This window comes from Anomaloglossus baeobatrachus, chromosome 6 (assembly GCF_048569485.1).
Source record: "Anomaloglossus baeobatrachus isolate aAnoBae1 chromosome 6, aAnoBae1.hap1, whole genome shotgun sequence".
NCBI lineage: Eukaryota > Metazoa > Chordata > Amphibia > Anura > Aromobatidae > Anomaloglossus > Anomaloglossus baeobatrachus.
The window spans coordinates 101,060,597-101,088,464 of NC_134358.1; the positions used below are offsets into that span (position 1 = coordinate 101,060,597).

At 44.4% G+C, this 27,868-nt stretch overlaps 1 protein-coding gene across 2 annotated transcripts in view; it reads left to right on the top strand.

Annotated features, from left to right (window-relative positions):
* Nucleotides 1–27,868, top strand: part of PAG1 (phosphoprotein membrane anchor with glycosphingolipid microdomains 1) — a 312,413-nt gene that overhangs the window by 210,222 nt on the left and 74,323 nt on the right. Inside the window, exon 1 of one of the 2 annotated variants that reach the window (XM_075353143.1) lies at nucleotides 21,202–21,393. The exons of the other annotated variant lie outside the window; for it this stretch is intronic. The gene's annotated coding sequence lies outside the window, so the exon portion shown is untranslated. Of the gene's footprint in view, nucleotides 1–21,201; nucleotides 21,394–27,868 lie in introns of those variants that run through there. 2 annotated transcript variants of the gene reach the window in all.

Sequence of the window (27,868 nt, forward strand, 5' to 3'; positions counted from 1 at the left end):
AGCCCTCATTCACACATCCAATTTTTACACAGCAGTTTTTTCTTTTTTAATACCGCAATGACACATTATAGCTTATGACTTGCAGAGACCGCTCCACGTTTGGTCAGATTCTCGTGTGAGTGTGGTCGTTGATATGGACAGACAGCAGAGGGATGCGATTTGGTAACTGCTAATCGGCTGCAGTATCCCTTGCCTATATAATATTGGTACATTTTAAATGTAGGCTATCAATATCCTAATTCTGGAGACGGAACATTCTTAAAAGGGGAAATAAAAAACCTCTTCTACTGTCCCAGCTATCCCTGTGATCTCCGCGGATTACCCCTTTAAGGGGTCTACAAGACTTACTTTGCTTTTTACTATTTTCCTTGACCCTTTCCATCCTGGGCTCCACAATGCGGCTGCTGCGCCCTTCTGAACCCACGCCCACAGGCGGAGACAATTTCTTTACTGCCATTAGTCACTGCATATGGGCGCGGTTTGTCTCATCCCCACATGTCACACTGCTGTAGCGTTGTCTCCAAGCTTACGATGAAAATATTCCCGTTTTTTGCAATTTCGGCTACATTTGAGATTTTTTCTTCTGAAGTCATGTAAATGTATTCCAGTCCTTGTGTTAGAACTGTCAGATAATAAATGTGATTTACTACATTATATCTGTATGCAGTTCTGCTGCCGGAGCGCACACATTATCCGGATTTTATGACAGACGATGGCGTTCTGCATTAAATTATATTTTCCACGCTTTTGTGAGAGTTATGTAGTGATGAAGTTGTGATAACACCGGCTGCGCTTCACATTGTCATTGATGGAGAAAACACTTTAATCCTTCAGGAAATTTCAGTTTTGATAAAGTTCTTTAATAAGTTTTGTGTGATCAGAACTAAAAAAAAGAATTTACTAAAATTTGTAAAGAAAAAAAAAATTCTAATATACTTAGACATTGACACGTTCTCTTGTGGGGGGTTTTGTCGCTCCCTCATTTGTTTCTTGGCTACATTGGTTTTAATACTCATCCCCTTTAGATCTCACTTGTGCTCTTAAATGTTCCCTATTTTGTGTGCAGTTTGTACCCCAGAGCTGGCCTTCTGTCTGTAGCTAGGTTTTTGGACACACACTGGCTGCAGTTTTTCATTTGCGGTTTTCCTTTCTTGTCTTGTGGAATTAGTTGCCGTTTTTGGCGCTAAATTAATCAAATGCTGCACGTGATTCCTACAAACAAATATTGTCTTTTCAGTCTTTGGCGGTTTTTGGAAAGTGGATCAAAATTGCATAAAATTTTGTGACTTTTTTTTTTAAAAGTTGTAATTGATGAATCAGGCGACAACATCTGGAATAACTGTCCTCTTCACACAAAGTATAAAACAAACAAAAAAAAAAAACCAAGCTAGTATATAACAAAAATTTAGAAAAGTCACAAATGGAATACTGAGTTAAGTGCAAGCAAAAAAACATGAAAAACACTCAATACTAAGCAAATAGCAAGCGTATAGGCAATGGTGAATCAAGGCCACCCTATCATGTCAGTTAAGTGTTCACTAGGGATGAGTGCGCACCACCATGCTCGGTACATGTAACGAGTAGTCAAATGCTTGGACGGGCTTGACTTGTGTATTAAGTATAACAGAAGTCAGAAGAGATCCCAGAAAAATGCTTGAGATCCCCATTGACTTCCATTAAACTAGGGTACTCCACTTGTGACCATCCAAGCGTCGGGCTGCTCTTTACTAGTGATGGGCGAATGCGCTTGCTACTCGATTGGGCAGTAGCAAGCTTTGCCGAGTATCACATGTGCTTGGATATTTTGTCCATGAAACAACCACAATGCCCAGGTTTCCGCCACTGCATGATGTGTGTAGGCACCCCAGGGAGAGCCAGTCACAGTCTCTGAATGGCTGTCCCGAGGAATAAAACCTCACCCTCCCTCTTACCAGAAATATTCTGTTTGGGGCTGGCTGTATGTGGACGCAGACCCGAACAGGCCAATTATTGACTTTCCATAATGCTCGTTACTCGTGTTAAGCTCGTCCAGGCGTCTGACCTGCTCAAATCGAGTAGCGAGTGTTCGAGCATTATAGTGCCCGCTCATCACTACTTTTTAGTGTAAAAATGCAAGACATCCCAAAGGACAGTGTAGTCCATGTGAACGACTACAACATCCTATTTGTAACTACAATGTGTATGGCTATGTGGGTTGAAGATTGTTCCCCAGATGATAAATTGTTTTGTCGTACCATGAACCTATGAGATCTATTTTGATAAGTAATTGGCATGACAATTTTCGAGCCATGCCAAGTAACCATCCACGACCTTAATTTCCTTTGTTTCATGACTGGGATCCAGAAGATTGCGTTTACTTTGAAGAAATGTATAAGTACCATCAGTAGTTTTACGACTTTCTTTTTTGTTCCCAGAAGTCTGTCATCCATCAATGTTACTCATAGCTTCACTTTTCCAACAATTTTTATTGTCAGAATTGTTTACTTTGCAGAAATTATTTACTTGAGTTTTGATAGACTTGACGGGCCATTCTCCATGGAAGGCTGATTGCTGATCATAGACGGTATATGGCTCGTTTTTGGCTTTAAGTGGAGCTCATTGAGGAAAAACACCCGGCAGTTGGGCTGCAGCTCCTTTTCTTGAAATATCGGTGGGGGTCTTATGGTCTGGAGTATCACTGATCAGCAACATGTCCGATACTAGCGGTGTGGCCTTTTTTGGTAGAACACCGTTTATTTACTGCAGCCTCCAGTATAGCCAGTACCAGCAGCGATGATACCCTGTTCTGGATTCAGTCCTCGCAGCTGTTCAGATGCAGCCTGAAGACTTCTCAGAGGTGTCTTAAGTAATTACATTGATTTCTTTCTGATTTAATGTCTTGGTGATTAATATAGGAAACCGAAGAAATTATGGAAAATCACTGCTTTGATGTCCTTTAACCTGAGAGCTGTCATCTGACTGTTCACAATGGATAATATAGTTATATCTAATATTTGCTTGCTGAGCTTTGTAGTTCTTTTCTGTGCGTCTCTGCTGTAAGTGATGGTGTTGGTAGCGGTTTATTAGATGTGTATGAAATTGCAGTTTGGCCATTTCCAGCTCATCATTTATTTATCAGATGATTTATTCATTGATGATCATTATTTTCCTCATTATGCATTCTCAGTTAATGCCAGAAGCTCCCACTTGATCATTTTTTCTCTTAAAATCTTTACTTTTTATTGGATGTAAAAAAGAAATAATAAAAAAAGCCTTTGTTAATTAAAGACATACTAATTCTAAAAAAAAAAAAAAAAAGAATGGTACACCTAAACTGGAGATGATTCTTCCCCCCACGTCGGTCTGCAGGGTTTTCTTATTGCTTCTGAAGCAAATTCTATATTTGCTGAATTTCTGCAGAGAACACAGGTAATTTTCTGCTGATCTGTTATATTTTCACCTACGGGGCAGGGGGTAAGTTTAGGAAATGGACATTTCCTAAAAATTTAGTTTAATTCAGAGCAAATTTGTTTAAAGAATGTCACTAAGTGTGGGTTTATAGAGCCCCTATCACCGGGCCGTGGCTGGTTTTTAAGAAAACAATGGGTAGCCACAAAGATCACTTTACTTATTAATATTAGGAAACATGCCCAGCTCATTCCCTAATGCCAGGCTAAAGGATCCAACAATCAAGCAAAAGTCTGGTCCGAACTGGAGTCCCATCATGCATGGTGGAATCCCACAACCCTCAATGGCCCTCCGCACTATCACCTGCGAGTTCTCGTGTGTTATTGCGAAACCTCACACTTTCCGCTAAACCAGCACTGCTGCATAGTTTACTAAGCCGTTGCTGATCAGTAACCTCATTAGAACAGTTAGCGATCGTTAGCTGCTTATTAAATGATGTGGCAGTAGTTTAGTTAAAAGCCCAAGATCTTTCTTTCACAGCCAGGAGGGTCGTGGAGGTTTGTGGGTTCTCACTCTTTATGATGGGATTCAACAACCTTGACATTAAAGGGGTTGTTTGGGCTTTCGCTTTAATTTGTGTGTGTACCTAGGCTGCAGAATGCTGACTTTTTGTAATATTCTCCTTGTAAGCATTCTGCACTGTTGCCTTGATACCATACATAGTCATGTGACCAGCTCTCTCCTGATTCTAGAGGGGCATCTCACACCCCGACTAGTGTTTTCCTGTCTGGTAGAGACTTGTTATAATGTCACAACTGAAGCCACGCCCAATCTCTGCCAGACCAGCCCCTGAAGCCACGCCCAATCTCTGCCAGACCAGCCCCTGAAGCCACGCCCAATCTCTGCCAGACCAGCCCCTAAAGCTATGCCCAGTCTCTGCCAGAACTGTCCCTGAAGCCACGCCCAGTCTCTGCCACAACTGTCCCTGAAGCCACGCCCCGTCTCTGCCAGAACGGTCCCTGAAGCCACGCCCAGTCTCTGCCACAACTGTCCCTGAAGCCACACCCAATCGTTGCCAGACCTGCCCCCTCCTGCTTCAGCCTCTCTTGCATCATACAGTGCAGGCAGCAGGGGAAGGACTCAGCTGATTGGACAAACCAAACCAGAATCAGCTGTTAGGGGGGACAGACTCCTGAGAATGAATGATGGAGAAAGAAGCTTTAATCTTTTATTTTTCACCATTCAATTCAGCAAAGTTTGTCAGGACCTTTTGGTCATATGACAGCCTCATGTGACTGGAAGAAAAAAGTAAGATGCCAAAACCCAGTGCTCTCCTGACACCCCTGGACGGAAAAGACTTCTACATAGGTGAGAATAATGTACTGTCAATCTATTTAGTTATCTATTTATAGATCTATCATCATTCAATTGGGGTAATAAGGGGTTAATCGCAGCTCACAGCTGCCACTAAGCCCTAGATTAGTAATGGGAGGCATTTGAGACCCCCCCCCCCCAATACTAATCTGTAAGTAAAAGTAAATATACACAAACACTGAAAAATCCTTTATTTGAAATAAAAGACAAAAAGCACCCTTTCACCACTTTATTAACCATGAAAACACCCCTTGTGGTCTGACATAATTCACACGAGGTCCCACGACGATTCAAACTCTGCTATATTACTGAAGGCACAGCGCATGATCATGGTACATGACCGCCCGCTGTGGACTTCAGGCAGTGATCTGCGGTAACATCACTCAGATAAGTTGCGGGCACATTTGAAGGTTCCCATGGTCCTCCACCTCTGACCGCAGGTAACCTGACCTCGGGGGACCTCAATGAACTCAGTGACCGCCACCTTAGGTGAAGTCACTATGTTTAAGGAAGTCACCTGAGGTCAAGTGGTCAAAAAGATTGTGTTTTGGGGGTTAATAAAGTGGTGAAAAAGGTGGTTTTTCTGTCTTTTATTTCAAATAAAGGATTTTTTTGGTGTTGTGTTTATTTTCACTTACAGATTATTAATGGGGGGTCTCATATACGCCTGCCATTACAAATCTAGGGCTTAGTGGCAGCTGTGAGCTGCGATTAACCCCTTATTGTCTTGATTGCCATGGCACCAGGGCAATTGGGAAGAGCCGGGTAAAGTTCTGGGATTGTCACATCTAATGGATGCAACAATTCTGGGCAGCTACAGGCTGATCTTTTTAGGCTGGGGCCCAATAACCATGGGTCTCCCCAGCTTGATAATACCAGCTTACAGCTGTCAGGCTGTATCATGGCTGGGTATCAAAATTGGCGGACCGCACACATTTTTTTTTGTAACTATTTTTCAGTAAGCTATCATCAGTGCTACTGCTATTGTAGTGGCCGGCTCTTATTTAACACCAGTCACTGTATTTTGAGCGTGCTGAGGGCGGGTCTGGTGCAGATTACGGACAGCGAATGAGTGCAGAGGGCGTGGCTGGTGCAGATTAGTGACAACAAATGAGTGTGCAGAGGATGGGGCTGGACACTGAGGCTGGGCGGGGCCAGCTCTGGCGGTTAGGTTAGGCAAAGAAGCCTAGGAAGCAACCAAGTTTGGTGGAGGCGCAGGTAAACAAGGTGACGGCAGGGAATTAAGTGAAATTCAGGAGGAACGAGAGCTATAAACAAAAACCATCATTATATGAGTATTATATATTATAATACTGTACAGATTTGTTTAAAAATAATTTGTATTTTACGTTTGGACAACCTCTTTAAGATCCAAGAAAGTCAGGTCCTTTAGTCCAGGGCTGTGGAGTCGGTAAACCAAAACTTCGACTCCTCAATTTCTCTTGCACCGACTGCGACTCCGACTCCTACATATATTGCTTATAGTTAGGTGAAAAATTTATTGTAATACATGAACGTGTGTATGTGAACATCAGACATTTAATAATTTTTATGATACAATAATCAAGATATTTGGATAGAACATAAAATATATTTATTGGATACAACTTTAGAACACAAACTGTAATAAATTGTAAATATGTAATACACTATGTAATATACAGTAGATTACATATATATCTTGTGTGTATATGTATATATATGTATATGTATTACATATTGTATTACATATTTACAATTTATTAGTCTTTTGTGTTCTAAAGTTGTATTCCAATAAATATATTTTATGTTCTATCCAAATATCTTGATTATTGTGTCATAAAAATGTCTGATGTTCACATTGTACTACAATACATTTTTCACTTAAATATAAGCATTATAGTAAATGTTATTATTTAGTAAAATATTCAGCACATTCTGCATTGCACTACTGTCCCCAATTTATTATATATTTTAGGAGTCGGAGTCGGTGCATTTTATACCGACTCCACCAAAATGAGCTCCGACTCCACAGCCCTGCTTTAGTCTGCCACTAGGGAATGTTCTGGGCACTTTTTGCTAATAAGAGATATTTATTAAAACCATCAATCTTTGGCTGACCCCTGTTTTCATTTTATTTATTATTTTAATAATTTTGTCCAACATGGAAAATTATGAACCTTCAAAAATCACCTTTTTAAGAGATTTGTATTCATTCCTTAAAAAATAAAAATATACATGTAAACCCCTGCTTTTCCCCAGTCTATTGTCATGCCTTGAGCTGCATTGATATCAGGACATACTGATTTGGTGTACAGATGACGGCAGTGATGGTTCAGCATCTGTGTCTGTTCTGCGCAGGCCATGTTCACACATTGAGTATTTGGTGATTTTTTTAATTTTTTTTTTACCTCTTGTATTTGTAAGCCACAATAAATAGTGAGTGAAAACTGCAGAAGTGGTGCCCGGGATTCCATTAAGGCTGCTTTCACACATCTGGTTTTTCCTGTGCGGCACAATCTGGCGCTTTGCAGAAAAAACGCAACAGTTTGGGTTTTTTTTGCCGCCGGTTGCGTTTTTTTTTGCATAGACTTACATTAGTGCCGTATTGTGCCACATGGGCTTGCGTTCCGTCTGGTTTTTGCCGCATGTGGCAGATTTAGCCAATGCGGCAGCCGGATGGAACGTTTTTTTGTCCGACAAAAAAAAACTGCATCGCGCCGCATCCGGCCGATGCGGCGCAATTTGCAATGCATGCCTATGGACGCCGCATGCGGCAAAAACCGGACGGGCCGCATGTAAAAAACTTATGTAAAGGATGCGGTATTGTCGCCGCATCCGTTGCATAGGTTTTAGAGCCGGATTGGCCGGCTCTGCTAAAACCGGAGGTGTGAAAGCAGTTTTAATGTTTTCTCTGCTCCACTCCTGGTTTTGGGTTACAAATACAGAGGTAAAAACTCACCAAATACTCACCATGTGAACATGGCCTTATCAGAACAATCTCCAACAGCAGTGTATCCCCAAATCTAGTGAGACACAGGGGCTGAGCCGACCCTTTCACTGCCATCATCTGTACTTCTAATATCTGGGGAGAAGCTGGAGTGTTTGGAGGCCACTTACAGGCGTGAAGACAAATCACCTAATAGTGATGAGCAAAGTTTTATAACTTTCCATGCTGGACAAAATTATTAAAATAATTAAAAATTACTCTTTAAATAAAAAGACCAGCCGCAGACAGAAGATTCTTTAATACAAAGGCAGGGTGCCCCAGAATACGCTATTCTGCTGTTGCATTTGCTTGCACCATACAATATTAGTCATTGCTAAAACCCCTTAAGCTCCCACAGGATATATGTTTATCTATGGCATTTGCATTTGACGGCCAGTTCTATTTTTTAGAATAAGGTCACAGCTCAGTACCTATATCTCATGTCTATATGTAGTAATAATTGGGACTAGTAGATAAGAGAGTGCCCTTTTATTAATATTGGCTCTGTGCTAGAGGTCTCGTCAGCACGTTGTCGCTTCTTCTTTGTGTGGGCCCAATCCAGGCCTCCTTTGTCAGTAGTGAGAAGCATTGGAAAGTTTGCACCTCCTTGTAAGGACCAGCATGGCGTCCTGGGTGCAAATGCCTCCAAAGGCAACATCTCAAGGAGTTTGTATGTTCTCGCCATGTTCTGAAGGGTTTCGTCCCACAATCCAAAGACAAACTGATGGGGAATTTAAATTGTGAGCCCCAATGGGGACAGTGATTATGATGTCTGAGGTGCTGAGGAAATTGATTAAATGATAAATGCATAAAATAAAAAAACAATAATAATAAAGTGTCACTATCTTTTGTATTCTGCAAGTGATAAGTAGCCTTTATGATTCTTAATTCATTGGACATTTAGGAGGTGCCCTTACATAGTTGATGGGTCCAGTTTTGGCCGGTGAGGGTGCTCTGGGCAGACGTATTCAATCAACCCATATGTTTGGATCCATCTGCTATTGGTCACCATTTTTAGACCAATTACATTAGGATGAAACTCCTCTATCTAGTCATTAATACATACAGAAACATTTCAAATATTTGGTAACATGATACTTTTCTGGAATCTGTTCGCCAACAGAGACTCTCCAAGTGACTGTATAGTGTACATTGGTATATATACCCGACATAATTTGGTGTACACCGAAATCCAGTAATAATATCAATCATCTTATAGAAGTATATCAATCCAAAATGACAGCCTTAGCAGATATGCAGCATGCCATAAAGTCTGTAACGGCAACCCTGCACCCCACTGCTAAAGAGCCCCAAGATTTGTTGGGATCAGTGTAGAGATGTGCAGACATTTCATTATACTCCTCCACACCTAGAGCTGAGATCTTCCCTCTCGATAGACGTGGCCACTAATTAATTTTCCGCTTCTCCTGCCTAGGTAAACCTACTAACCCATGGGGTCAATTTTTCACAGAAAAAAAGTCACTCCTAAAATACCAAATCTTTATTTATACAAATTTAAAAATAAAACCATATAAACACCTTAAAGGTATACATATAAACAATACACACAACCACAACAATAAAGGACTCCTGCTGGGTATACAGTGGAAAGGCCAGTGATATTCCCTAGAAAAAGGGTAACTATATCACTCCGCCAATCAACTTTTTTGTATCTCAGTATAGACAAATAGACAAATATGTGATTGGAGTAGATTTAGGTGGATCTATATTCTAAAGGTGGTGTCACACACAGCGACGACAACGACATCGCTGCTAAGTCGCCATTTTCTGTGACGTAGCAACGACCTCAACAGCGACGTCACTGTGTGTGACACATAACAACGATCAGACCCCTGCTGCGAGAACGCTGCTCGCTCTTGAATATTCCAGGTAATTTTTTGATCGCTGCTATCCCGCTGCGACCCACATGCATCGTTGTGTTTGACACCGCAGCAGCGACGGTCGCGACGACACTGAAGGCAGTGACGTAGGACTGAAGGCAGGACAAGGGCGTGTTTTTGCGGTGTATTTTACAACGCCCCCACGACTCCGATTGGTGGTTACAACAGCGTTCCGATTGGGTAACTTGCCGAAGGCATTACAATGATTTAATTCTTTTAAATTCCATTCTTTGTTCCACGTAGTAGAGTCTCTGTGTGGTGTCGCTAGTGTGTCTTCCTTTGTGTCTTCCTTTGTTTGGCACGGTCACCCAATCAGGCGCCGCTGTAGTGATCACCAATCGGAACAGAGGGGCGTGAAAAGAAGCAACGCAAAACATGTCTAGGGGTAAACACCTCGCCTCTAACAAGGTCTGAGTCGTCGCACAGCGATGCATGTGACACGTCCCAACGACCGTCGAGGTCGCTATGATCGCTCCTCCGTCGCTGCTTAAAATTACATGTTTGACAGCTAACTAGCGATCAGGTAAGGTCGCTGTTACGTCACAGGAAATGGTGACGTAACAGCGACGTCGTTGTTGTGTGTGAACCCAGCTTAAAGCTCTCTATCAGATACTGTCATGATGATCCAACCTAAATATCAAATGCGAGAGCACATAGAATATACACCTTCAAATCCAAACCAAATACCTCTGAAGTCATAATAGTATTCATATCATAGACATTAAACATTGAGGCATATATAGACACCTGATTGATATCATCCGACGCGTTTCTCCTCCTTCACTGGAGATTGGCAGAGTGATATATTTACCCCTTTTTCTAGGGCATATCACTGGCCTTTCCACTGTATACCCAGCAGGAGTCCTTTATTGTGTGTAATTGTTTATATGTATACCCTTAAGGTGTTTATGTTTTTATTTTTAACTTTGTATAAATAAAGATTTGGTATTTTAGGAGTGACTTTATTTTGTGAAAAATTAACCTACTTGGGTTACTCCAACATATTTGTTCTCTGTGAGTTGTATAACCCCTGGGGTCACAGCCCATCCCCGTCTATGTAACATACAGGAGGCCACTAATATGCGGCCCCTCGACATGCCTGTGTCACGGGCGGAGGAGGGGACGCCGCGCTCTCCCTACTGCTCAGGTCCGGCTGCCGCGGCTGCTGCGGCCTGCTGCTGCTCGGTGGCTCGAGCGATGAGCCGGATCCCGGGGACTCTAGCGGCGCTCCTCGCCCGTGAGTGAAAGGGGATTGGGTTTTGGGATATAGTTTATCGTTCGTGACGCCACCCACGGTTGTGGTGATTTGTTGACACCACCGCTGCTCTGTATGGGGATCCCGGGAATGATGGTATGGAGCAGCAAGTTGTTGTGTTGCCCCTCCGTGGGTATGGGTTGGTGATCCCGGGGCCCAGTGATGAGGTGGGAGATGCAGGGCTTGGTGGGTGCAGGGACGCGGGGGCAGCGCTGTGCCTTGCGGCACTGTGGTACTCACTCAGCCTGAGACGATGACACAGTTCTCGGTAAAACACACGGCTGGAAAGACGGTTCCCACGGACGGCTGCACTTGCTTTTTCCCAGTAGTTGACGGTGACTGTCCCTTTTCCTGCACCTAAGATGATGATGGTTGCGATGGGTTCCCACCGGTAACCCGCTCCCCGGCTTGGATATGGGCCGGAGGAGCCCTACTTTGCCTGCAGGCGCTGGCCCTGAGAAACTAGTGCCCTGGCGGTGGCGGTGTCTCTTTGTTACGGTTGGTCTGTTGCCTTCTATCGGGACTTGGTTGTTGGGAGACAGTCGTCCCCTTCACTGACGGATTTGGCAAATTATGGCGACTCCTAGCCTTGCCGGGATCCGAAAGGCCCCTGCCCTGGTGTTGACTGTTCCTTGTATACTGCTCCAGACCGCCGGGTCACCACCCGTCCGCGGTCCTTCCAGCAACCTCCGAGCAGTCACCCCTGCGGACAATCACCGCCGTCTGCTGACCTTGCTGTCTCTCAGTCCGGGGCACACACCCGGACCAGCTTCAGGCTTCACAAAACTGTCACTTTCTCTACTCCTTTACCACTTCACTTCACTTCACTTCACTGTTTACTCCTTCACTTCCCTAAATTGACTCAAGCTCTTCCCTGATCTGACTGCCTGTTTTCCCGCCTCCAGAGCTGTGAACTCCTCGGTGGGCGGAGCCAACCGCCTGGCCCACCCCCTGGTGTGAACACCAGCTCCTGGAGGAAGGCAACAAGGATTTTTGGGTTAGCTTAGATGTTCCTAAAGGTGGCTTTACACACTGCAACATCGCAAACGACATCGCTGTAACGTCACCGGTTTTGTGACGTTCCAGCGACCTCCCCAGCGACATTGCAGTGTGTGAAACCTATCAGCGACCTGGCCCCTGCTGTGAAGTTGTGATCGCTACAAATCGTTCAGGACCATTACTAGGTCCTTTGTTTCCCGCTGTGCAGCATGCATCGCTAGAAAGTTTGTGTGTAAAGGGGACTTTACAGCGACTTCCCTTTCAAATAGCAGCTTTGACACGTCCCCAACAACCAGCTAGGTCGCTCTGCAGGTCCGGATCGCTGTTGCGTCGTTGGCCAGGTCTGCCTGTTTTGACAGCTCACCAGCGACTCAACAGAGACTTGGGGAGGTCACAAAACCTGTGACGTTACAGCGATGTCCTTTGCGATGTTGCAGTATGTAAACCCAGCTTAACTGAGGTGTAGGGTGTGGTGGTGTGATGACCTGTGACCCCTGGCTTGCCCAGGGCGTCACACCTGCCCTGCATCGATAACCCGTCCATACCCCATAAATCTCCTGTACAGACATGGATTGTCATTACATGATGAATACTGCAGCAGTCACTCTTCTCCGGCTCATTATCATATGTTAATATCTTATCTCGTCCATGGACAGATCGATAGGGATCCTCAGCAGGTGCAAACATCTTGTTCATCACTGGATTTATCGTCTTGTATAGCTGCTTATTATACATACATTGTCTATCAATCAGCCCTTGTGCCTTATCTTATCTGGAAGGGGTTATTTCATTAGTTTTGTATATGACATTCACCTCTTCTGCTTTCTGCTAGCAATGTATCTTCATCGGCTTTGAATTTTATCTCTTGGCTACAGATAAACATCTACCTTTTGATTAAAGTCCCCCATGAATATTGGGCTCTGTTCAAAAATCCAGTAAGCGATTCAGTATCTAAAAAAAAAAAAAAATACAAAATGTATCTGTTATAACTAGAGAAAATATGGATGCATTGTTTTGGTTTCCATTTTGCATTTGTTTTTGTTCCATTTATAACGGATCCGTTTTTACTAGAGGTGTCTATGCGCATCACTTGTGTTCTGGGCGCAGCACTTAGTTTTCAGTTATGCTTTGTTTTCTATCTGCTAAGATCTATTTCCCAGAGATATTAATGGTAAAAAAAACTAAGGGTATGTTCACACGCAGCATTTTTTTTCCCACAAAGATGCAGCATTTTTGTCCCAAAAAACGCACCAAAAATGCAATACGTTTTTACCGCGTTTTGCCCAATGCGTTTTTACTGTAATGGATTATTTCATTTCCATTTTTTTTTCATCCAAAAATGGATCTTCAAATTCAAAATGTAAATAGCTACCAAACATGTGAACATAGCCCAAAAATGTCTGAACCCAGTGATATCTGCGCCTTTGGTCATCATTTCAGGGAAGAGAAGGAATTTTAGCGCCATTTGTTCTCCAGGAGACTAGCTGCTGTGCAGGAATCTGGCAGAATCTCTCACAGGGAACATGTGAAGACTCAGTCGAGTGTATACTTGGTGAGGGGGGGGGGCTTGGAAGAGTTAACAAGGATACAATGTGTATGGGGACCTTAAAGCGATTGACCACTACTTTTACATTGATGGCCTTTCCGTCGGATAAGTCATCAATGGTGGGTCGGCCAGGCTCCGACACCCTACACCCCCGCCGATCAGCTGTACACTGAGTTGGTAGCCTTTGGCTGGATATGGTCCATTCCGGAGCTGCCCCATCTTCTGATAGTGGCTGGGTACTGCACATCCGCCTCCCAATCAAAATAGGAGGCAGAAGTCCAGTACCCAGCCACTCTGAAGACTGCGCAGCTCCGGAACTGAGCATTTCTGACCTCGGGCTGCTGCTGACTGCACCGAAAACAGCTGATCGGCAGAGTTATGGGGTCTCGGACCCCGGCAGAACAGACCTTGATGACCTATCCTAAGCTAAGAGTAAAGGCCACGTCTCACTAAGCGACATCGCTGCTGAGTCACGGTTTTGGTGACGCAACAGCGATCTTGCTAGCGATGTTGCTGTGTGTGACATCCACCAACAACCTGGCCCCTGCTTTGAGGTCGCTGGTCGTTGCTGAATGTTCTGGACCATTTTCTTCAAAGGCGATGTCCTGCTGGGCAGGACGCATCGCTATGTTTGACGCTGTGTGACAGGGTCCCAATGACAGCAGAGATCGTTATACAGGTTGCTACTGCGACCTGTATCGTTACTGAGTTGTTGGTAAGGTCTGACTGTGTGACATCTCACCAGCGACTTACCAGCGATCCTTATCAGGTCGCATCGTTTTCGGGATCGCTGGTAAGTCGCTAAATGTGACGGGGGCTTTAGACATCAAAGTTAAAGTAGTGACCAACCCCTTTAAAACTGGCTCTACACTTTAGCTGTTAGCCAAACTTCTATTAAGCCAAAAGTTATTCCGCCCCACTCGCCCATCTGCGCTCTGTGGAGCCTCTGTGTCTTCTGGACATCTCTGGTGACCGCTCTCAGCTCCTGTGAGACAAAGCTTATTGCAAATTGATTCCATAATCCTGTTGTGCATTTCCTCTACAATGGATTTTGGAGGAAATTTGAGGCCCTCCCATACAAAGTACTTAGCCAGATTACAAAAATCTGCAGGTTTTAATAAACAATAATAATAATCTTTATTTCTATAGCGCTAACATATTCCGCAGCGCTTTATAATTCAGGAGGTTCATATACAAACAAGTAACCGTTATAGAAAATACAATATTTAGAGGGAAAAAAGACAACCCTGCTCGTGAGAGCTTACAATCTACAATGCGATGGTGGGGGGACAAGGTACAAGTGCTTATTTACAATGGCAGTCCAGCCATCTCAAGAAAATGGGGGATAGATAATGGCTTCCTGGACCAATTGGCCAGAACCTTGAGATGTATTTGGGTGCCATGGAGTTTGGGGTTATGTTGTGAGAAGTTGTGGAGGGACTGTGTGAATTGGATTTGATTAGGGAGTGTGATAGGCCGCCCTAAAAAGATGCGTTTTTAGGGTGCGTCTGAAGCTTAGTAAGTTGTGATTCGTCCTAACTTCTTGGGGTAGAGCGTTCCAGAGGATTGGTGCAGCTCGGGAGAAGTCTTGGATCCGGGAGTGGGAGGTTCGGATTAGTGGGGATGTTAGTTGAGTCATTTGCAGAGCATAGAGAACGGATGGGGTGATACACAGAGAGGAGGGTGGAGATGTAGGGACAAGTCACAGTTTTCAATATATCTAATGGCAGCTTTGGGCGTGTTCCTTAATTACATACCCCAATATGTCCACAGCACTCAGCATATACCAAGTGTGGGATTTTTTACTGTCCAGTTTGCTTTCCCATGTAGAACATTGTAAAACTCCTATTTCACGGTACATTGGAGCCTGTAGGTAACATTCTACACTGTATTCTGCACAGTGGGGTACGGCACAACGCATTTTTGGAGATGCCCATACTTCTGGAGCGTTTACTGTAACCGATACCGTAGACTGTGCAGTGTGATTACTACCCAACGCTGTCATTGATGAGCAATAACACATTGGGCGGCACGGTGGCTCAGTGGTTAGCACTGCACCCTTGCAGTGCTGGGGTCCTGGGTCAAATCCCACCAAGGACAACATCTGCAAGGAGTTTATGTTCTCCCCGTGTTTGCGTGGGTTTCCTCCGGGGTCTCCGGTTTCCTCCCACACTCCAAAGACATACAGATAGGGACTCTAGATTGTGAGCCCCAATGGAGACCGTGTTCCTGATGTATGTAAAGCACTGCGGAATATGTTAGCGCTATATAAATGAATAAAATTATTATTATGTCCAATAGTGTCCCGATAATTCCTCAGGATAATACATCCCGCACATGGAGCCTGATCTTCTGTATCCACATACTTGCTGTATCAGTGTTGGGTGTGATTGGCGCTGTTTTCGGAGCAGTGGCGCGGTGAGGCCTTTGTGCGGTTGTGTTGGGGAAGCTTTTGATGTATTCAGTGCTGCCATTTGGTTTTCAGATGCCCCAAGTTGTCAGACAGCCGGGAGCGGCTTGTGAATGAGCTGCTGTTTGCGGCACTACCAGCTTTATCAGTTCCCATGAGTCAATTATGCCAGAGAATACACAACACAAGCGATCAACTCTTTCCCTGCCAGAGACTCTGCCCAAAGCTCTCCATACACAGACAGCTAAACACGCCATATATCAGTGCTGCTAAATGCTCGTCTCATGCAGTAACGTATGCAAGATATTATGTTGGGGGAATTGTATTTTCATGCATTTCTGGTAACTGCAGCCCAACATATATAATTTTAATTTGTCATTTCACCCAAATAAAAGCAAAGTCTTGCTTCCGTCATACCCAACAAGAATGTACATTTGTTTTTAGTGCACCTACCTGTCTAAAATGTAAAAAAAACTGTACCGACTTTTATGGTCTACAGTATAATTTACCATACATAATTTAAAGGGAATCTGTCACCAGGTTTTTGCTACCTCATCTGAGAGCAGCATAATGTAGAGACAGAAACCCTGATTCCAGCGATGTGTCACTTACTGAGCTGTTTGCTGTCATTTTGATAAAATCCCTGTTTTCTCTGCTGCAGATCCACCAGGTGTCTAAATGCTGAGCTCTGTATAGCCCCACCCCCACTATCGATAGTGCATAAGCAGAAACTACCAATCAGTGGTAGGGGCGGGGTTATACAGAGCTCTATAATATGTAGGATGACATGGCAGCAGGTTTACATGTCCTCTGGTGATGATCATCTGCAGATGAACTTGAGATTTCATCAAAACTACACTAAGCAGCTCAGTAAGTGACACATCACTGGAATCCGCATCTCTGCCTCTACATTATGCTGCTCTTAGATTAGGTGGCAAAAAATAATGACAGATTCCCTTTAAGAATTAATTGGGTTCTATGCGAAAATTTTCTTTAGGTTCTTACTTTACTACCAAGGAAACTGCTCATTATATCCAGGCAATCTATTGATATTAAACATGTAACTCACTGGATACAATTGATCAGAAAAATATGTCCCAATGTATTAAAATGTGTCTCCGAATTGGAAGTGTGGTTCATGATAGGGAGTGTGCATACAAATTCTAAAAATTATGGGAAAGGTTTGAGCACTAACAGATTGGCTCGTGGCAAAAACCTGGTGACAGATTCCTTTTAAGTGCTTTCAAATTGACCTAGATTGATGAGGATTTTGCCATTGGAAAAGCAAATACAGTTTTCCCTAAAGCTTGTCACCCTGTCTAGGGATAAGGTGCGCTCCTACCTCTCAGGGAACACCAATGAGCTTTAGCTCAGACATTTTAGGAGAGTGATTTGGTCCGTCTTTGAGAATATTTTTTTAAATCCTTCTATTATTGAAGAATAATGCTGGAAAAAATGTTTTAGATTTTTCTCTTGTGCTGTTCCTCATATATTTTCTGAATAAAATGACATCTGAGACCAATCCGTGCCGATAGTGTCAGACTTTGACAAAAGAAATAGTCGGGCGTAGATGTCGAATTTCTAGGAGGAATAACAGAGGAACACACAATGCTGCAAAACTGATATAAAAAAATAAATTCCAATTGCTTGTTCTATATGCAGTTTTTTAACTTTTTCAAAATCGCTACTTGTAGCATTTTTGAGCTGCGTCCAAATACTGTTTTTCACTGGATCCTGACTATACTGCACGCAAACGCATGTGAACGCTGGCATGCTGATAGACAGGATCCTGCTTGCTCTACTGAGCATGCCCAGAAACCAGCCTGGCGTGATCAGTCTCTCCCCCCCCCCCTCTCCCCCCCTCCCTCTCTCTCCTCTCTCTGAGAGCGGCGGACGCTCGTAAGCAAGGTAAATATCAGGTAACCAAGCAAAGCGCTTCGCTTCGTTACCCGATGTTTACCTTGGTTACGTGTGCAGGGAGCAGGCAGCCTGGCTCCTAACAGCTACGGACGCTCGTAACCAAGGTAAATATCGGGTATCCAAGCAAAGCACTTTGCTTAGTTACCTGATGTTTACCTTGGTTACCAGCGTCTGCTGCTGTCAGATGCCGGCTCCCAGTCTGTCTCGTTCAGTTCCTCTCACTCCCGATCACATGACTTCAATGCCCGTTCATAAACTTCAAGTGGCAGGATCCTGCAAAATAACACATGCGTTTCCATGCGTTTTTTTTTGCTGTAAAAGCAGGATCCATTTTTACAGCAAAAAAACGTTCATGACGCATGTTAAAAAAAACGTAGTGTGAAAGCAGCCTAAGCTGCTGCCAGACACCCCTGACAGTGGCTTGTCTGCCTGGAGAACAAAAGCCTCTCCCCGAACATCATTTTTTGGGGAATAATTAGGAGGCGCCCATACGAAATTGATTTGACAGGTTCAGCTGACTCTTATCTAGTGTGTATGGAGGTCTTAGCAGAAGATGAACACCAGACGGAAACATAACTTCTATAGTAAAAAGTACTAGTTGTATTTAGGCAACTTACAAGGGTATTTGATCTGGGACATTTATTTATTACACTCACTTATACAGCGCCATTAATTCCACAGGGTTTTACAGACGTGATCATCACTGTTTCCATTGGGGCTCACAATCTAAATTCTTTATCACTGTGTCTTTGCAGTGTGGGAGGAGATCGGAGAATCCGGAAGACCCCTCAAAACAAAGGAAAAACCTACAGACTCTTTGCAGATGTTGTCCTTGGTGGGATTTGAACCCAGGACTAGAGTTGAGCGAGGACCTAACTATTCATACTCTCTATACTTATAACGAGTACTGTCTAAGGGGCACGCTGCACACTACGACATCGCAGGTGCGATGTCGGTGGGGTCAAATTGAAAGTGACGCACTTCCGGCGTCGCAGGCGATATCGTAGTGTGTAAAGCCTTTTTGATACGATTAACGAGCGCAAAATCGTCGTAATCGTATCATCGGTGTAGCGTCGGTCATTTCCATAATTTGGAAATGACCGATGGTCCAATGTTGTTCCTCGTTCCTGCGGCAGCACACATCGCTGTGTGTGAAGTCGCAGGAGCGAGGAACATCTCCTACCTGCGTCACCGCGGCTCACGCCGGCTTTGCGGAAGGACAGAGGTGGGCGGGATGTTTACGTCCCGCTCATCTCCGCCCCTCTGCATTTATTGGCCACCCTCCGTGTGACGTCGCTTTGACGCTGCACAACACGCCCCCTTAATAAGGAGGCGGTTCGCCGGCCAGAGCGACGTCGCAGGGCAGGTGAGTGCATGTGAAGCTGTCGTAGCGATAATGTTCGCTACGCCAACTATCACCATGATATCGCAGCTGCGACGGGGGCGGGGACTACCGTGCTCGGCATCGCAAGCATCGGCTTGCGATGTCGTAGTGTGCAAAGTGCCCCTATTACTCGCGGATTTGTTCTGAATAGCGTGTGCAATGCAAGTCAATGGGGAATATTCGCAAAGTAACAAGTAACCCATATGCTGCACTATTTGTGCGAGTAGCTAATAGTACAGCATTCAGGTTACTTGTGGGGAGAATGATGTTTTCAGAGTGATATGCAGTGTTAGTTTTCCGCACACATAACTTTTTGGGCTAAATGCAAAATGCTATTTTGTCTCATCTGTCCCGAGCACCTGTTTTCACATGCCAACTGTGTCCCCAACATTGATTGTTGCAATTGGGACTTCTTATGGCTTGCTTTCTAAATTACCACTTTTCCATAAAGGCCACATTTGTGGAGTGTACGACTAGAGATAAGCACACTCGACAAAGACTTTGCAAAAAATACAGAGTTCAAGAGCTTTACATATGCAAACCAATTGCGAGAGCATCGCTGTGCTCGGGTACGCTCGGTGCTCAGCCTAACGCAAGATGCTTGCAGTGTTTGATCGGCTTGCACTGGGGGGAAGCAGCGATGTAGTGTGCACCAAACAAAAAAAATAAATAAATCTTGCCCACCCTCCGCCAGAAGTGCTCTGTTTATGGCTGTCTGCATGTGGGTGAAGACTCAAACTGCCCAATTAGTGATTTCCATTGGGGTCCAGGTCCGATACCAAACTTTATCTAAAGTCCGGCTAAACCCACCGAAACCGAACGTCAATGGGTCCACTCATCTCTATATCTGACTGTTAGTGTCCTATGGACACTTTCTCCCACCTGAGCTGTGGCTCTCTGCAGCTCCTCCAAGGTGACCATGGGACTCTGGGCTGCTTCTCTAGTGAGTGCTCTCCTTGCTTGGGATTTCAGTTTAGGTTGATGGCCATGTCTTAGTAGGTATTTAATTGTATACTCCTTCCATTTTTGGATGATGGATTGAGCAGTGCTCTGTGAGGTGTGAAGAGCTTGGTCTATTTTTTTTTGTTTTTTATCACCAAACCATGCTTTACTCTTCTCCACAACTTTATCCCTGACCTGTCTGGTGTGCTCCTTAGTTTTCGTGATGCTGATTGATCACTATTGTTTTCAAACAAACCTCTAAGGCCTTCAGAGAACAGCTGTAGTTATACTGAGAATAAATTATACACAGGTGGACTCAATTTATTAATTAGGTGACTTCTGGGGGCAATTGGTCACTCAGAATTTTATTTAGGGGTATCAGATTACAGGGGACTGAATACAAACGCACTTCACAATGTTCAGATTTATATTTTTAACATATTTAGAAAACCATGTATCATTTCCTTCACGCATTACAAAACTAGCTATTTTGTGTTGGTATGTCATATGAAATCCCAATACAATACATTTAACTTTGTGGTTGTAACGTGAAAAAAATGTGGCAAAAGTTTACGGGGTGTGAATACTTTTTTCCAGGCACTGTATATGTATGTGTAACATAAGATAAACATAACGTTAATTGCTTTCCATGCGGTTAAAAGAAATGAAATTCAGTTTAGACTTTCCAGATCAGCCACATTTTTCGTAAAGACATGACCGCTTTCCTAAAATGCTGCACGTCGAGTTTTTGGCTCTGAAAATTTGGGACTTTTTTTTTTTGTTTTTTTTGTTCTGGAAACTGATGACATTGCAATTGTTTTTAAGAAAAAAAAAACCAATCCAACGCTGTAGTTCTTCCTGACAAGACATTTGTATTATTTCTACTAATGAGCTGGCCGTCTGGTGAAAGGAGCGAAGCGCTATTTATTACAGAGCCAGCGTTCTGCCCGCGTGATACTCAGGAGAGGACATACCCCGGACTGATCAATATCCATACAGCCTAACCTGCAGCATTCAAGGTTAGGGAGTTAACCCTTGCGGGGCCGGCAGTGAGTGAGTTAACGTCTCCACACAGGGGCAGTGTCACTGTGGTAATATACTGTGTTCTGACAGAGGAGGCATTGTTGCCTGAGAAGGAGCTGGCAGCCTAATAAGGACGAGCTGTGTGCTCTGCATGCAGATTCTCAGGCTCCCAGCTTACAGCTTTGGCTTCCATGTGATGGTGGATTAGCCGCTTTGTCAGGAGCCTGCTCTGCTCTGGGGTCCGGCTCGCTCCTCCACTTTGGGGGGAAAGTTGCTGTCTGCTGGTAAGTAGATGATCTTCCTCGCCTCCTGTTTATCATGGTGCACATTTCTGCAGCTCTGTAGTACAGGCACTGTGTAAGCGTGTGCTCACAGTATGGGTAGGGAGCGCTGGCTACTTTCACTATAGAAAGACCTTATTACATGTGCCTGTTAACTCTTACATGTCTAGAAGGGTGTGATCTAGTACCAATTGGCTACGAGTATACTTTTTGCCTATATTTGTATTACACCGGTATGCAGCAATCTGATTTTCCATTGGGGTCTTGTATGCACAAATGTCTCCTGGAGATCACCACTTAAGAAAATGTGCCGACTCTTGATCTGTGGCTGAAAATACCGCTCAATGTATTGGGGACATTTCGTTTGGGACATCTGTTTCCAGCATAATGGTTCAGTACGCACATAGTCACGTTTTATAGGTTTCCGAAAGTGAGCTACGACCATATACCACGAGTCCGCGTATTGACTCGAAACTAGCGCTTTGCATGTGTTTGAGTAAAACTTGCCAATGTGCCAGGTTCCCGGTATAGAAATGATCTTATCTGTGGTGGACCGTGCTTTGGAGAGATTTTCTGCTCCTATGATGCCCTAGTGGTGACATACATGGAGGTTATCATCAGCAATGTATGGAAACCACCTGAGGAATAGGGCAGATCGGATTGGAGCTGCTGGAAGCTCATACTATAGAGCGGGCTGTGCCAGGTACGTCTGCTCCTGTACATTATTACTTCATGTCAACGCTATACAATTAGGTCTCAAGCATTGATTTTGTGGACCACTGTGCAGACGAGGAGGCACATATAGTGCTTGCATCTATAACGGCAGGTTTTACAATCTTCAGTGACTATGAGGCAGTAATAAAGCATCCTTATATGTGACCCATATACAAACCACATAAAGCTGTATTAGATGCCACATTGCAGAGGTATTCGCCATCAAAAGCATTACTTCGATCAGTTAGCCTATCTACAGTGCCATATGGGGCCAGCACATGAGGTGCTTATAGCTCCGTACGACTGTGTGCATGAAGCCCAACACTGAAAGACGCGAGCCTCCAGAGACGACTAGAAGGCCTGCTGTCCATAAAGCAACCTGGGGGTCTGATGAACATTAACAAACAGCCTCCTAAATGCTCGTAAAAATACCAAAAAACTGCAGCACCTAAAGTCACTGACCGCCTGTGTAAACACACAGACTGGCGGTATTGGGACGCCCGTCCAGTACCAAGGGATCACTTTGTTTCACATACCATGCAGAAAACAGGAATGACAGCCTCCACTTGAGTGAAAAAATCTTCCTCCTTTTTATTCCATCAAACTACAAAAAACAGTGCAACGTTTCGACATAGAATGTCTTGACAAAGACATTCTATGTCGAAACGTTGCACTGTTTTTTGCAGTTTGATGGAATAAAAAGAAGGAAGATTTTTCACTCAAGTGGAGGCTGTCATTCCTGATTTCCCCCTAAATGCTCATAGTCACAATACCCAGGATCAGATATGTAATATGTATACAGTGTGTCCACCCATATCCTGTCCACCGCCATTAACTTGAGAACGGCGGCAGCTATAGGCATAGAAGTGGTGTCTAGGTATAGTAAAGTAGCCATGCGCTACGCAATGAAACCACCTATAGCGCCACCTGGTGGAAAACATCAGAGTTATCTTTTTTATCTCGAAAATGGAACGAGATAGAGAAAAAAAGTGAATTACAAAGTTGTAGAGCATCATTAATTCAATACGAATCGACACCTTCCATACAGAAATGCTATGATTAAAACGTGTAAATATCACAAGGCTGCGGACGTGAAGCAATACCTCGTGGAGACCTTCCTACAAGTCATTGGGTATGGTGGCTGTGTGGAGTGGCCTCCACACTCACCTGACCTGACCCCATTGGACTTCTTTCTGTGAGGTCATATCAAACAGCAGGTGTATGCGACCCCTCCACCAACATTGCAAGACCTACGATGACGTATCACAGATGCTTGTGCAGACGTGTCGCCTACCATATTGCACAACGTGCAGCAAGATACAGTATGCTGTCCAGAGTCCAGATGTGCATTGCAGCTGACGGGGGCCACTTTGAGCATCAAAGTTAAATGAGCGCTATATGTGTGACCAGCATTCAATGTTTTTTGGGGGGGGGGGGGGGGTCATAGGTTTCATATCATAGCATTTCTGTATGCAAGGTGTCGATTCGTATTGAATTGATGATGCCCTACAATTTTTTAATTCACTTTTTTTCTCTATCTTGTTTCGTTTTCGAGATAAAAATGCCAACTCCGTTGTTTTTCACCAGGTGATGCTATAGGTGGTTTCATTGCGTAGCGCATGGCTACTTTACTATACCTAGACACCACTTCTATGTGCTAGCTGAAACCGTACTCAAGTTGATGGCGGTGGACAGGATATGGGTGGACACACTGTATATGTATGTATTAGCGCAGATAAGAATTGCATCGGTGACCTGCATGCTTTGGCTGTGAGACGTTTTGAGGTTTTGTCAAGGTATTGATATCTTTGTGAGTTCATGACAATTTAATTTCTGATCTTGAATTCTTTGTCATAACTGGAGGCATCATATCTATGGAGATTACCATTGCAGATTTGACGTGATGACAATGTAAAGGCTGCACATATAAACATAGTAGATGATATCATTCGCACACGTGTCAGGACGTGATACAGTAGTCAGTACGGGGGCTGACATTCCCTAGTGACTTATCCCACTGTAGATCTCTCCAATTCTCCCCTAGTTGGGACACAACTCCAGAGCAGATGGAGACCTGAGCCGGCCATGGACATTGTAGTGAATTAATCCGTTCCAACAGATGGACATTTTTTCCCATCGGTCAGAACAAGTATAGGAATGGTTACACACTTTTCTTGGCTGCACTCATTGAATGCTATAGGTCCCTCTGTAACGTTAGTGGTCTCATCTGTTCGCGCTTGCGTTCTGAAGAAGAGGAATATTGTATCTGCACACAATGGGTTTTCTTTACCAGTTTGGCAAAACCAACGGTTTTTAAGCGGAATCTCCTTCAATTTCACACCAGTATTTTTTGTTTTTCTTTTTTACGTTCTTTGCTTGTTTTGTTTTTTTTCCATCTGTTTCCTGAAGCGGTTTGTAAACGTGTTTTGGAGCCTTCCTTTGAGCAGTTTTTGGATGGGGTTTGGCAGTGGTCTTCTGAGAGTGTTTGTGGTTTCTTTGCCTTTTATTGACTTCTATTTGTGTCTTCCAAGCAGAAGACGACCGAAGAATTGTGAACTTATTTTATTCACTTGGAGTTTTTGGAAACCTGAAGACACTCAGAAGTATAAACAAACAAACAGCGAGAATTTTTCCATAAAAATGAAAAGTATGAGTTTTGGGGTTTTTTTAGTGCTCTTTTAGGCTATTTTGGAGCAAATCTGCTTAAAACACCCTAAACTGCCTCCAAAAACCTAACGCATCAGGGAAGTAAATAATCTAATCCCCTCTTCCTCACTTTGGGGGCAGTCGGGGTAACTTCATACACATTGGTTGTCCGCGTCCCCCAACATAAGCTTGTTCTCTTTTGTAGGACACCTGACTCTGGGTCTTCCCATCATACGTAAAATATGAGATGAAGCTTTTCTTCGGCCATTTGTTCAGGTGACAGATTGTTTTCTCTGCAGCACGTGGTGTTTAGCTGAACTTTTGTCCATGTGTCACCTTTTGCTATGCAGTTTGCTTCCTTCACACCAGCCATCGACAACCCCCAGCCCAATGCCAAATGCTTCATATGGTTCACCGGTACCAAATATATATCCAGTAGTAAAGCATTATATGCGATTTATCTCACAAATTTAGTATTACATGTGCATGTGTATATATTTTTGTGTGTGTATTGCCTATGTTGAAGTCTAAGGGACACTCTAATAGACTCTGACAGACTCATTTTTTGATATACACACCAATTGCAAATAATTGTAAATAAAAAACAAACGGAAACCCCTAAAAGTGTAATGTGAGCAGGCCCTATATGGTGACTACCTGGAATTATTGTGCCCCCTTGGTTGATACAGTTGTCAGGATTGTGTTATCTCAGGTCTGGAGAACGTCACGAATGTTGTGCAGATTTAAAAAGGCAAATTGTTTCTGTGAGGAGAGAGATTCTTCACATTTTTAGTGTGGAGACATTCCTGTGCGGAGTGTGGGTCCTGTTGTGTGGTATGAGGGGCACGGTGCGGGTGCCAGGTGTTAGGACCCACCATGTGCTCACGGCCCGAGTCCTTCATTCAGGCTGTGAATATTCATTATGATAATCCGGCCTCTTGTCTATTTTCGAAGTTTCCATCTCTCAGAGTCGCTGGATATAACCACTTCCTGAATCTTTATAAAGAACAGGCGCCCCTGTGCTGTGACCTCGTATAATACTCATATTCATTAGAGACACCATGGGAACATTCAGTAAGAGGCGCGCTCTGCTAATAATGACTGATGTACAGGGTCCGGTCCTGCTCTCTGCTAATAATGACTGATGTGCAGGGTCCGGTCCTGCTCTCTGCTAATAATGACTGATGTGCAGGGTCCGGTCCTGCTCTCTGCTAATAATGACTGATGTGCAGGGTCCGGTCCTGCTCTCTGCTAATAATGACTGATGTGTAGGGTCCGGTCCTGCTCTCTGCTAATAATGACTGATGTGTAGGGTCCGGTCCTGCTCTCTGCTAATAATGACTGATGTGCAGGGTCCGGTCCTGCTCTCTGCTAATAATGACTGATGTGCAGGGTCCGGTCCTGCTCTCTGCTAATAATGACTGATGTGTAGGGTCCGGTCCTGCTCTCCGCTAATAATGACTGATGTGTAGGGTCCGGTCCTGCTCTCTGCCAATAATGACTGATGTGCAGGGTCCGGTCCTGCTCTCTGCTAATAATGACTGATGTGTAGGGTCCGGTCCTGCTCTCTGCTAATAATGGATGATGTGCAGGGTCCGGTCCTGCTCTCTGCTAATAATGACTGATGTGCAGGGTCCGGTCCTGCTCTCTGCTAATAATGACTGATGTGCAGGGTCCGGTCCTGCTCTCTGATAATAATGACTGATGTGCAGGGTCCGGTCCTGCTCTCTGCTAATAATGACTGATGTACAGGGTCCGGTCCTGCTCTCTGATAATAATGACTGATGTGCAGGGTCCGGTCCTGCTCTCTGCTAATAATGACTGATGTGCAGGGTCCGGTCCTGCTCTCTGCTAATAATGACTGATGTGCAGGGTCCGGTCCTGCTCTCTACTAATAATGACTGATGTGCAGGGTCCGGTCCTGCTCTCTACTAATAATGATTGATGTGCAGGGTCCGGTCCTGCTCTCTGCTAATAATGACTGATGTGCAGGGTCCGGTCCTGCTCTCTGCCAATAATGACTGATGTGCAAGGTCCGGTCCTGCTCTCTGCTAATAATGACTGATGTACAGGGTCCGGTCCTGCTCTCTGCTAATAATGACTGATGTGCAGGGTCCGGTCCTGCTCTCTACTAATAATGACTGATGTGTAGGGTCCGGTCCTGCTCTCTGCTAATAATGACTGATGTGCAGGGTCCGGTCCTGCTCTCTGCTAATAATGACTGATGTGCAGGGTCCGGTCCTGCTCTCTGCTAATAATGACTGATGTGCAGGGTCCGGTCCTGCTCTCTGCTAATAATGACTGATGTGCAGGGTCCGGTCCTGCTCTCTGATAATAATGACTGATGTGCAGGGTCCGTTCCTGCTCTCTGCTAATAATGACTGATGTGCAGGGTCCGGTCCTGCTCTCTGCTAATAATGACTGATGTACAGGGTCCGGTCCTGCTCTCTGCTAATAATGACTGATGTGCAGGGTCCGGTCCTGCTCTCTACTAAAAATGACTGATGTGCAGGGTCCGGTCCTGCTCTCTGCTAATAATGGATGATGTGCAGGGTCCGGTCCTGCTCTCTGCTAATAATGACTGATGTGCAGGGTCCGGTCCTGCTCTCTGCTAATAATGGATGATGTGCAGGGTCCGGTCCTGCTCTCTGCTAATAATGACTGATGTGTAGGGTCCGGTCCTGCTCTCTGCTAATAATGACTGATGTGCAGGGTCCGGTCCTGCTCTCTGTTAATAATGACTGATGTGCAGGGTCCGGTCCTGCTCTCTGCTAATAATGACTGATGTGCAGGGTCCGGTCCTGCTCTCTGCTAATAATGACTGATGTGCAGGGTCCGGTCCTGCTCTCTGATAATAATGACTGATGTACAGGGTCCGGTCCTGCTCTCTGCTAATAATGACTGATGTACAGGGTCCGGTCCTGCTCTCTGCTAATAATGACTGATGTACAGGGTCCGGTCCTGCTCTCTGCTAATAATGACTGATGTGCAGGGTCCGGTCCTGCTCTCTACTAAAAATGACTGATGTGCAGGGTCCGGTCCTGCTCTCTGCTAATAATGGATGATGTGCAGGGTCCGGTCCTGCTCTCTGCTAATAATGACTGATGTGCAGGGTCCG